Raw genomic sequence first — 13,542 nt, 5'->3', positions numbered from 1 at the left:
TGGCCGAGCAACTGGTTCGTCACAATACGCCAGTCACTACTCTTGATGAACTGTGGTATCGTGTTGAAGCTGCATGGGCAGCTGTACCTGTACACGCCATCCAAGCTCTGTTTGACTCAATGCCCAGGCGTATCGAGGCCGCTATTACGGCCAGAGGTGGTTGTTCTGGGTACTGATTTCTCAGGATCTATGTACCCAAATTGCGTGAAAATGTAAGCACATGTCAGTTCTAGTATAACATATTTGTCCAATGAATAGCCATTTATTATGTGCATTTCTTCTTGGTGAAGCAATTTTAATGGACAGTAATCTACTTCTAAGAGTCGAATATTGTAGCATACTTTTATAAGTGGAGTTTATCAAGTGTGTTTACTTTCAGCTTTTTATTTTTCTACTAAAGCCATAACTTTTATTACTTGATTAAATAAGTATATCAGATAGTGCCAATAAGGAGAGCAGAACTAAAAACAAAAAAGCGTTACAAACATGCATTTAACATTACATTGAAATGTTTACAAAGTTATCCTCATTTCAGTTTCAGAATATGCAATATATCTGGAACTACGTTTCGTCGTACAGTCAAACACATGTAGTTATGCAGACTAAAATGCGTTAAACCTGAATGGTAACAAAATAGCCGTTTGGAAACATACGTTTAGCAGTACTGGAATAACTTTACCGCCTTGTCTGTGCAACCGAGGATATTGCACTTGGCGTAACGTTTCATAAAAAGTCTTATAAATTCGTGGATTGCACAAACAGGTTGTTGAGGCGGATGCTCCACGGTGCATCTGTCATCTCAAGTAGGAAGTCATGAGGTGCGTTAGCACTCAAAAGTGACAATGGCCCGACAGTTAGATCGAAATCTGTCTTCAGTCGTGCAATGACTTGGAATCTCTTCGAGATTTCGTGATGAAATGCTTCAATCACTGAAACGTAATCAGTCACGTCTGGTCCACAAATTACTGCCTTTAGTTACCTGAAATGTCGATTGTCATGAACTTGAAGCTGACTTTTCCGTAGTATTGCATATAGTTTGATAGCATCAAGATTGTCCGCCATATCTGTTAATCTGTTACCAAATGATTCCCCCCCCCCCCCCCCCCCCGCCCTTGCGTTAAGACACTTAATGAATTCAAATAATTGGTGAACGACCATAAAAGGTTTTGTCAACACTCGAATTACCCTAAACTCAGTTGAATCGCTAATCGCAGCTTCAGTTTAGCATACACTGTCGTTCGACCGAAAACAAGTGCATCATATCGCCGTTGTTACTAATGTAGTGATGTTCCGGTAAGCGTTTTTCCAGCTCATAATACTACGATGGCATATTAAGCACTTTGTGTGACATTTAAACAATACGAAAAATAGGGTAGTTACCATTCGGCATTGAACGATGTGCCGTCTCCACTTTTTTTCTTTTTTGGACAAGTGCCAAACTTAATGTAGTTTAGATTCTTCATACATGGGCTACATTTCACCTGTGAAAGGCAACCGTTTAGTCCCGAGCCCTTTCATACGTCGTGCACCAACATGCCACGTGTACGTTACTTCTCGACTCACAGATATTGGTCACCTGCTGTCACCGCCTGCGGGAGCGGCATATCTTGGCAAACACGAAGCAGCAGTTATGTCTCGTAGAAAGAATGGAGTTCTGGCAGCCATAGCGACGGGCGCCCGTAGTTCGGTTGGTCGCCTCATGCTGTTTGAAACACAGAGCACCTTTCTGTCTCGTCTTGGGCATCATACTGGAGCAGAAGTGTTTCACCCTCTTGTCATGTGTGATATGGGTGCATTCGACCAACACCTTTCAATAGAATGGTGAGACTGTAGCAAGCCTCGAGATTTGGCTTGTATTTACACGATTAGAAACTACGAATTGTGTCCCTACATGGCTCATTTTGTACTTCGATCTGCCGTGGAAAAAGGTGTGCCTCTGTCGTCGTTTTCGGCTGCATCAGAACACCTGGTGATCGGTATCCATCTCTGATTTAACCTTCTGTGAATTCAAGTGATTTAGAAATAGATTCTCTCACTTGCAAGATTTTTTTTTAAGTCTGTAAATTTATTCTACGTAATTTTTGCCATGACGTCTGAGGTGATGTCACATGTTCTAATTCGATGTATGTCTTTAACCATAATGATTGATCGTCTACATCGAATTTGTCCAAGCGTTATAGTGGAGTTTTCATATATTTGGGCTTTGTGAGTTCATTGTCTTCCACATTTCCATTGTTCACAAATTCTACCAGCTGTACCTTACTTCCATGTTTGGATACTTAATATTTATTCCATAAAAAACGTGCTCCATCAGTTATATTGCAATGTGCACAACAACTGCGCTACGCGTGCTTGCATTTATATTCCATAAGAAATCTTCAGTAGTCCAGGTCTGGTGCTGCTAATGATGTTCTTAGAGTAATGTGACGATGGAGACTTCATCTTAAATTATTGCTTCCACCACATAACCGCTCTGTTTTCAAGTTGTTAGGTACTGTAGGCAGCAGATGACAAATTCATTTGACTGCACAAACCGAGTTTATAAAGCCCGATTTTTCTTTTTTTACTTTGAGACCGTGTTGTATGAAGTTTGCAGGTAACTTCGTAGTTCAATATCAGTTGTGGTCCATCCCGATAACCCCCCCTCCCCTCCGGTTGCACTTTCCGTAATCTTTCCTATCTCCGAGTTCAACGAGTTCAAAATTCGAAGTCAGATTGGGTCATACACACTATCTAGGGTACATATCAGAGTAGAAACGAGGTTCATAATCTTGTGTGATGACTCAGGTACAGTCCGAAAAGAAACGGTCGACTTAGAACAGTAATTGTTTCTCAGCTTCCGCAATGACCATGTGTGGAGTAATGAAAATCCATATGCCACAGTCATGATTGAGATTCATTGGGAGAGTTCTTAGAAAATGTAGTCCATCAACAAAGGAGGTGGCTTACAAAACACTCTTTCGACCTATACTTGAGTATTGCTCATCACTGTGGGATCCGTACCAGAGGAGATAGAGAAGATCCAAAGAAGAGTGGCGCGTTTCGTCACAGGGTTATCTGGCAAGCGTGATAGCGTTACGGAGATGTTTAGCAAACTCGAGTGGCAGACTCTGCAAGAGAGGCGCTCTGCATCGCAGTGTAGCTCGCTGTCCCGGTTTCGAGAGGGTGCTTTTCTGGATGAGGTATCGAATATATTGCTTCCCCCTACTTATACCTCCCGAGGAGATCACGAATGTAAAATTATAGAGATTAGAGCGCGCACGGAGGCTTTCCGGCAGTCGTTCTTCCCGCGAACCATACGCGACTGGAACCGGAAAGGCAGGTAATGACATTGGCACGTAAAGTGCCCTCCGCCACACACCGTTGGGTGGCTTGCGGAGTATAAATGTAGATTTAGATGTAGTGTGGTATCATTGCCTAAGTAACTACTCGCTTGGTGGCTGGGTGCTTTCGCGTATGTCTGTGGACCGTATGAGTGTATTTGTATATTTTTGTAGATAGTTCAGCTACTCTCGTGACAAGTGGGTGCTCTGGTGTTACATTTTAGGTTATGTAGCTTCTGGTTTGATGGGTGGTTCCTTTCCTGGCTGCTATAATGTTACAGACTGTGCGGAAACTCACTTGATGGGCGGGTGCTTCTTGACGGGCACCTCCAGCTCGTAGTCGTAGCTGTAGAGCGGCAGCGGCTCCCGCGGCGGCGGCGCCTCTATGGCGTACCCGTACGTGTGTAGCACCGGCTCCTTGGGCTTCACCGGCACCTCCAGCTCGAACGGCAGCGTCTGCAACCGGGAAGACAGGGACACCACTGTAGTGACGCACTACCTCACCGTCTGCGGCCTCCACTGAGGGAAGTGTATTAAGTAAACTACTACGTCTAAAAGACTGGCCGCCCGACGTCTTCATCTTTTGTGACGGCTCCCAAACCCAAGGTCGTCGGCGGTACTTTTGGGGCAGCCACCACAAATTGTATAAAGCGTGGGTAGTGACCAGTATGTAGCTATGTCTGTTGGCTGAAAAATAATTAATGACAAGAATTGCGCCAGCTAGAATGAAGAGATAACTTATCTTTATTTCTGACCAAACGAGCACCAGCAACACAAGTCCGAGTAATATCCAAGAGTAATCCGTGTACAGAGACTAGTCGAATACAATAGCAAATATCACACTGCAATGGCTCCGCGATAAACTCTACGAAAGGCTAGCAATAGACAATCGACAACAGACCGTCCGTCTCGGGGCCAGCGCTCCTCCTTATACGCAAAAGGCAGAGGGCGGTGCGGACCCGAGCTCAGCCATGGCGCGACCTCTTCCGCCGGCGGTAACGCCCTGAGGCGCCGACGGCCGCGACAGGAACGGTGGCCAGCCATGTCACGGTCAGGGCGCGAGTTGGTTGGTTGGCTGGTTGGTTGGGTCCGTGGATACAACAATATCAGTCTGGTGTGCCACAGTCCACCGTAGTTCGCTATTCACACAGTCTAGAGCACTGTAGCATCCTGACTTCATGAAGTCTAGTCGCATTTTTAGCTTATGACTAAGTATAGGTTCTCTAGTCGCAGAGGTGTTGCATAACATTTCAGTGTTGCGGCACAACACAATTGGCTCAGTACGCTTAACGTCGTGGATAAGGTGAGCAAAAGTACACTCATGCTGAGGAAAAAAACAGCGCAACTTGAACGACGAGAGATAGGACGTTCATATTCACAGGATATGTACATTAGTACGTTCTGCAGAAATGACTGGCGTTTGAAAGGCATCGGCCCGCGGGTTCAAGGTCAACATGGATATCGCGGCGCAACACCACCTACCGGTAAAAAATGCCTGCGGCCCTCGTTGTCGCCGTAAACCGGAGGTAGTGGATCAGTGTGACTTGAGCAGGCGTGCTGGATGCCTCGCACACGTATGCGCGAACTGTACCGTCAGATCAAAGAGGTTGAAAGAGGGCGCATTACTGGCACGAGAGAATGTGATGCATCCATCCAGGAAATTGCTGTTGCTATGGGACGAAGTGTTTCGGCAGTGCAACATGTGTACCCAGAATGGTTCACGGAAGGCCGTAGAACACGACGACATGGGTCACGTCGCACCACCTCCCGAAAAGATCGGCACCTAATCCGAATGACATTGTAGGACAGATCGGAGTCCTCTTCGGTTCTGGTGCAACAATGGAACAGTGTAACAAATCGTACGCTATCAGGGGTGGCAGTCCGTCGCCGTTTATTACGGCAAGAGTTAACTTGCGAGTCGTCCACGTCTTCGCGTACCTTTGACGAATGTGCAGAAATATGCCAGACGGCAGTGGTGTATGGAATGACGTCACAGGGGACAGCAATGGCATCAGATAGTGTTTTCGGACGAATCCAGATTCTGTTGTTTGAAAATGATGGCCGCAATTTGGTTCGCTGCAGGCACGGGCAGAGGCATCACATTGACTGCATTTGCACAAGACATTCAGCGCCACCTCGAGGCCTTATGGTGTGGGGTCCTATTTGACACATCCACAAATCACAGCTGGTGCGTGTCCAGGGCGCTGTGGCAAGTGTGACCTACGTCAGTGACATCCGGCGCCCCGTAGCCATATCCTTTCTGCACATCATCACAGGCGCCATTTTCCAGCAAGACAACGCACGCCCGCATGTTGCTGCACGAACACGTGCCTTCTTGGAGACACAGAATGTCAGCCTTTTGCCGTGACCCGCCAGATCATCAGACTTGTCACCAATCGAAAATGTGTGGGATATGGTGAAACGACCGGTGCGCCACTGTGACCCAATGCCGACCACCACGGGCGAACTTTGGAACCGGGTGAATGCAGCATGGATGGCAATATCACAGGAGGCCATTCGCTCCTTATACGCGTCGATGCCATCACGCATGGAACAAGTTGTCAGGGACCATGGTGGACGCTGCGCCTTCGGTGGCAACAGGATACATGGTGAACCGACGTGACCGAAATGCTAATCATTTCTGTAGAACATACTAATCTACATTTACCGGAAATATGTACATCCTATCTCTAGCCGTTCGAGGTATTCTTTTTTTTCTGAACATAGACTCTTAATGTAGAAACAATTGCTGTGACCTCAGTTGTCTGTCTATGACACCATCAGCTACGGTGAAGTCTAGAACGCGAAAACAGTGCTTAAATATGGAGCCGTATCTTGATCAGAGTTATAAAAAGTGACCACCTGCTCTAAACCACTAATCTACTTGAGAATCTTCTGGAATTTGATTTTTTATTGTAATCTTCAAATATTCCATAGTCTACACATACCCATTTCATGAACAACCTGACTTTAAGCGGAAACGGAAGGAAGTGTGATGAATTGTTCAGGCAAAGTACCCTCTGCCACGTCATGCAGTTAACTAGTCAAAACCAAAATCGAATATTGAAACAGAGTTACAGGATTCATTGAACAAGTTTTCCAGCCGATTTAACAGATTTAAAACTGTGTCATTGCTGCCTCTTGACAACACCAGTTTTTACGTGATTTTCGGTTTGTCGTCCAATAGTACAGTCTAAGTACAGCTAAACAGGTGCACTCAACTATTTGATTGTTTATTAGAGTTTACATACATGTGGATCTCAATATAAAAAAAAAGTCGCTTATGAGCGTAAACATACACATAACAACGGTGGATGACGTTCTCAATCAGGGTGGAGATAAAGCTGTTTCTAGAAAACTTTAATGACGGCTCCGGGGTACAGCCATATATTATTAACGTTCGCTTTAATACTTCGCAACACCGCTACGAGAAAAAAGAAGATACTTATCAAATATTGTATTAAATCAGACTATAAGACATTTACATGTAGATACACATATGCTTCTATAATGTGAATGTATGGTAAAATTAAAACAGGGCTTCTACTATAGATTAGCGTGATAGTCACTTAGTCTTTAAACTTCACACACGATGTAAATTAAAGTCCCCCACTGCGTTTTTCTGTCTGTATGTGAAGACTAACCTCAGGAAATGTTGTAGGGATTTTGATATTGGTTTCACTAATAGGCAGACTCCTTCACGAGGAAGGTTTGTGTACGTGACCTACTGCCGCTACCCCAGACAAGTCCTCCGTCTGTAGGTACTTAGTGCTACGTGTACGAAGCCGGACCGGGTCGATGGATAGTAATAAAACATAATGCAATCTTTGACCCGAATATCAGTCTGAACACTACAGAGCTGTATTCCAGCGGGGTGCAACTGGGAGGTCCTATATTCTTGCCTTCCACAGACCTGAAATTAGGCCTGAAATGAAATCTGGGTCACGGTATAATTTGGAACGTTGCCCGCAAATACAGTATTACCAACAGCGAAGGTTATTTGGAAAAAAAGTGATGGGCCGACAGCAGATCGAAACCGCATGTTTGAATTTGTAGAGTGGCATCACGCACGTAGCCACTAAGACTGCAGTTTCAACCTGGTCGCCTGCTTCTGGGTTGTCGTTCGCTGCCAGCCGAGCCATCCCAGTACCTCCCACGTCGAGTTCAATGTCCCAGTTACCACTGGCTTCTCATCACTTCCCAACCTTTCTACAGTCTTATTTTCTCATTTCTGTGGGGCGCTGTTCCATCATTTGCTGAGTACAGGCCATACCAGGAGGACACATCTGGCGTACGGATACTGGAGAAGCACTTTCCGCCGCGCTACATTTTTATCAACATCTGTAATTCGCAAGACAACTTACGGTGTGTCGCGCGTAATACAAATGGTACCACGTCCTTCCACCTTCTACCTCTTCCGTTTGTGGAACAGTGCGGTACATCTCTGTATCAACACGAGTTTCTTTCATCTGAGCGTGGTGCTCATTACATGTTTCTTCATTCGTTCTGCATTGTAATCTCTTGGAACTTCGTGAATAAGACTCACCACAGCGCACAACATCTCTTTTTAAACATCTTCTTCCGCACCGTAATGAGCATCTCTACGACATACTCAGACTGGCTAAACAATCCCGCGACGACTCGCAGAGAGTTAACTATACGAAAGTTTTCTGCAAATTGTGTACTTAATTTAATGGCGCTGACCAAAGGTGATAGTAAATAATGAATTTTTCAGCAATGTAATAAAATCCAAATTGCTGCTATAGTAGTTTTTGTTGTCACGGATCCATTTCGGCTACATCGCTATCTTCAGACCATCTGCGAAAGTTACATAATATTTTTTTTTTCTTTTATTATAATTTTGGTTAATCGTATTTTCAGATATACAGATTTGGTACTTATCTGCGGAAGTTACATCATATTTTTTATTTTATTATTTGTTGTAATGCTGGCTAATCGTATTTTCAAATATACGGATTTGGTACTTACGTTTCTCGTAATGTTTTTGTAATTTCACGTTTTATCGCCAGATTTGACAGGCAGACAGTTGTAACAGTTGGCCAAATACGCTACGTCGTTACAGTTTCCGTGGTGTGTTGATGTTATCATTTTGGGCTGTATGTCTGACCTTTGTAATCGATGTGAGTGTGGGTATTTTATTGAATTCCTAACCAAAGATAACGGATAGTCACAAACAATTACCCATAAACACATCGATTACAAGGATCATACATACAGTCCCAAAATGAAAACATCAAAACGCCATAGTAAGTGTAGCCATAAAGCCTCTTTGGCTGACTCTCACAACTGTCAATCTGTCAAATCTGACGATAAAACGTCGAATGATAAAGAAAATTATGAGAAAGGACGATTAACAAACACAGCAGAGCACAAAACAGTTTATAACATTAGACTACTAAATCGGCACCTCGTTGTAACGTAGTACAGAGTGACAACGACCACTGATGATAAAAAATGAAATGAGCGTTTGGCATCGTTGGCCGGGAGGTCCCATTCGGGGAAGTTCGGCCGCCAAGTGCAAGTCATATTTCATTTGACGCCACATTGGGCGACGTGCGCGCCAGTGGTGAGGATGAAATGATGGTGAGGACAACACAACACCCAATTTGCGGGAGGGGAAATGTCCCGGTCGGGAATCGAACCCAGGCCCGCTTGCATTGGAGGCAAGCACGTTACCACCCAGCTAAGCAGGCGGACACCACTGATGATATAAGGACAGAAATACCAAACTGATATATCTGAAAATACGATTAGCGAAAATTATAATAAAATAAAACATATAATGTAACTTTCGCAGGTCTCTGAAGATGGCAATCTAGCCGAAATGGATCCATCATAATAAAAACACTAAACTAATATAGCAGCTACCTGGATTTGATTATGTAATGTCTCCAAGAGATATCTTCAACGCTGTGGGCCCATTTGATCGTCAATTTTCAGCAATGTTTGCTTCGTTTATAAAATAGCCCAGTACGAAACAACGATTCATGTGCAGTAGGGCACAAATTCTCCCCTGCCCCTTCCCCACCCCTTCCAAGGATTAAAAAACACTATCCAGACAGAAGCATGCAGTTAGCACAACAGGCCCAATGATGTTGATCTTCTCGGTGGAACTCTGCCTCCCTCTGTCAGACGGGATGAACTTGAACATAAAGTGGGAGAGTCAACTGTAAGATATTTGAAGAACGTCGTGATTTACCGCCAAAATTTCTTTATTGAACTATCAGATTCTGTCCACAGACCACAAACCATACATCAGATTCCTAAAAACATTTACGTCATACTAAGTGATAAAACCAACATAAATAATAAAGTGCATGAACACGTCACTCCTGTCAAATAGTAGTATATTACATGTTTTTGGTCATCAGTCTTCTGAATGATTTGCTGCGACCCGCCACAAATTCCTCTTCTGCGCCATCCAGTTCACTTCTGAGTAGCACTTGCAACCTTCGTCCCCTACTACTTGCTGGATATAGCCCAGTCTCTGTCTTCCTCCACAGCTTTTACCCTCTACAGCTCCCTCCAGTGCCACGGAAGTTATTCCCTGATGTCTTAAGACATGTCCTGACATCCTATCTCTTCTTCCTGTCAGTGTTTTCCGTGTGTTCCTTTCCTCGCCGATTCTGCAGAGAACCTCCTCATCCCATATCTTACCACTCCATCCGTTTTTCAACATTCTTCAGTAACACCACTTCTCAAACTCATCGACGCTCTTCTATTTTGGTTTTTCCCATCGTCCATGATTCACTAACATACAATGCTGTGCTCAAAACTAACATTCTCACAAATTTCTGCTTCAGATCAGGGTCAATGTTTGAGAGCAGCAGACTTGACCAAGAATGCTTTCTTTGCCTGTGCTTGTTTGCTGTTTATGTCCTCCTTGATTCGTCCGTCATGGGCTGCTTTGCTTCCAACGTAGCAGGATTTCTTAATTTTATCTACTTCGTGACAACCAATTTTGATGTTAGGTTTCTCGCTGTTCTCATTTCTGCTACTTCTCGTTACTTTTGACTTTTTTCAGTTTACTCTCTCCATATTCTGTACTCATTATATTCTCCATTTCATTCAACAAATCCTGTAATTCTTCTTCACTTTCACTGGGGATAGCAGTGCCATTAGCGAATCTCATCAATGATATCCTCTCCTCCTGAATTTTAATCCCGCTCTTGAGCCTTTCTTTTATTTCCATCATATCTTCTTCGATGTATAAACTGAACAGTAAGGAGGAAAGATTGAATCACTGTCTTAGACTCACTATAATGCGACCACTTCGTTCTTGGTCTGCCAGTCACATTTTTCCCTGTGATTCTGTTACATATTGTACATTGAAGAGCCAAAGAAACCGGTACACCTGCCTGATACCGTGTAGGGCCCTCGCGAGCACGCAGCAGCGCCGCAACACGACGTGGCATGGACTCAAAAAAAATGGTTCAAATGGCTCTGAGCACTATGGGACTCAACTGCTGAGGTCATTTGTCCCCTAGAACTTAGAACTAGTTACACCTAACTAACCTAAGGACATCACAAACATCCATGCCCGAGGCAGGATTCGAACCTGCGACCGTAGCGGTCTTGCGGTTCCAGACTGCAGCGCCTTTAGCCGCACGGCCACTTCGGCCGGCGGCATGGACTCAACTAATGTCTGAAGTAGTGCTGGAGGGAACTGACATCATGAATCCTGCACCGCTGTCCATAAATCCGTAAGAGTACGAGGGGGTGGAGATCTCTTCTGAACAGCACGTTGCAAAGCATATCAGATATACTCAACAATGTTGATATCTGGGTAGTTTGCTGGCCAGCGGAAGTGTTTAAAGTCAGAAGAATGTTCCTGGGGCCGCTCTGTAGCAATTCTGGACGTGTGGGGTGTCGTATTGTCCTGCTGGAATTGCCCAAGTCCGCCGGAATGCACAATGGACATGAATGGATGCAGGTGATCAGACAGGATGTTTACCTACGTGTCACCTGTCAGAGTCGTATCTAGACGAATCAGGGGTCCCATGTAACTCCAATTGCACACACCCTACACCATTACAGAACCTCCACCAGCTTGAACAGTCCCCTGGATTCATGAGGTTGTCTACATATCCGTACACGTCCATTCGCTCGATATAATTTGGAACGAGATTCGTCCGACCATGCTACATGTCTCCAGTCATCAACAGTCCAATGTCGGTGTTGGCGGGCCCAGGCAAGGTGCAAAGTTTATGTCGTGCAGTCATCATGGGTACACGAGAGGGTCTTGGACTCAGAAAGCTCGTATCAATGCTGTTTCGTCGAATGTGTCGCACGCTGACACTTGTTGATGACCCAGCATTGAAAACTGCAGAAGTTTGCAGAAGGTTTGCACTTCTGTCACGTTGAACGATTCTCTTCAGTCGTCGATTGGTCCCGTTCTTGTAGGATCCTTTTCCGGCTGTAGCGATGTCGTAAATTTGATGTTTCACCGGATTCCTGATATTCACGGTACACTCGTGAAATGGTCGTACGGGAAAACCCCCACTTCAACGCTAACTGGAGATGCTGTGCCCATCGGTCGTGGGCCAAGTATAACACCACGTTCAGACTCAGTTAAATCTTCGATAACCCGCCATTGTAGCAGCAGTAACGGAGCTAACAACTGCGCCAGACACTTGTTGTCTTATATGGGCGTTGCCGATCGCAGAGCTGTATTCCGCCTGTTTACATCTCTCTGTATTTGAATACGCATACCTATACCAGTTTCCTTGGCCCTTCGGTGTATATAGCCGTCTTTCCTTATAGCTTACTCGTATTTTGGTCAGAATTTCGAACATCTTGCACCGTAACATAAGGAAAATATCTATCTTCTCCTATCAAGTAATCAGGAAGTAACAAGGAAGACATATGTCTTCTTCTATCAAGTAATCTGGAAAGTTCTCCCCTTATAAAGACCTTCAATGTGCAGTTTCCATCTACCCGCTCTTTCCTTTGCGATTAACAGTGGAATTCCCATTGCACCCAATTCCACCGAAGGTTTTCTTTTTTGACGTTTCTGTGTGCTGAGTCAGTACTTCCAACGATCGTTTGTTTTTCAATTTCTTCACACATTTTCTCCAGCCACTTCGCCTTGGTTGTCCTGCACATCTTATTTATGCCGCGCGGGATTAGCCGAGCGGTCTAGGACGCTGCAGTCATGTACTGTGCGGCTAGTCCCGGCGGAGATTCGAGTCCTCCCTCGGGCATGGGTGTGTGTCTCTGTCCTTAGGATAATTCGGGTTAAGTAGTGTGTAAGCTTAAGGACTGATGACCTTAGCAGTTAAGTCCCATAAGATTTCACACACATTTGAACATTTTTTTTCTTATTTATGTCATTCCTAACTGATTTACAGTGCGGTCACAAAAGTCAAGGCTTACCGCCTAATGTCGGTCGGACCTCCTTTTGCCCGGCGTAGTACAGCAGCTCGACCTGTCATGGACTCAACAAGTTATTGGAAGTCCCTACAGACATAATGAGCCACGCTGCATCTATAACCATCCCCAAATGAGGAAGTGTTGCCGGTGTAGGATTTTGTGCACGATCTGACCTATCGATTATGTCCCAAAAATGTTGGATGGGGTTCATATCGGGCGATCTGGCTGGTCAAACAATTCGCTCGAGATGTCCAGAATGTTCTTCAAATCAATCGCGAACAGTCGTGATCTGGCCACATGACACATTCTCATCCTCCATGAATGGCTGCAGTTGGTCTCCAGGTATCCGAACAAAAACATTTCCAGTCAATCATGGGTTCAGTATGACCAGAGGACCCAGCCCACCCCACGTAAACACAAACCTCACCGTTGTGGAGCCACCACCAGCTTGCGAAGTGCGTTGTTAACAACTTGGGTCCGCGGCTTCGTGTGGTCTGCTGCACACTACCGTCAGCTTTAAGCAACTCAGATCGGAACTCGTCTGACCAGACCACGGTCTTCCTGTCGCCTAGGATCCAACCTGTGCGGTCAAGAGACCAGGAGAGGCGCTGCAGGCTTGTCGTGACGTTAGCAACGGCATTCTCGTCGGCCGTCGGCCGCCACAGCCCATTAACGGCAGATTTCGTCGTACTGTCCTAACGGATACCTTTTTCTTGCGTTCCACATTGATTTATACGGTTATTTGACACAGTGTTGCTTGTCTCTTAGCACTGACAACGCGCAAACACCGCTGTTCTCGGTGGTTAAGTAAAGGCCGTCAGCCACT

This window comes from Schistocerca piceifrons, chromosome 8, assembly GCF_021461385.2.
Source record: "Schistocerca piceifrons isolate TAMUIC-IGC-003096 chromosome 8, iqSchPice1.1, whole genome shotgun sequence".
Classification (NCBI taxonomy): domain Eukaryota; kingdom Metazoa; phylum Arthropoda; class Insecta; order Orthoptera; family Acrididae; genus Schistocerca; species Schistocerca piceifrons.
The sequence above is the reverse complement of the archived record's forward strand: the minus strand, read 5'-3'. Positions refer to the sequence as shown.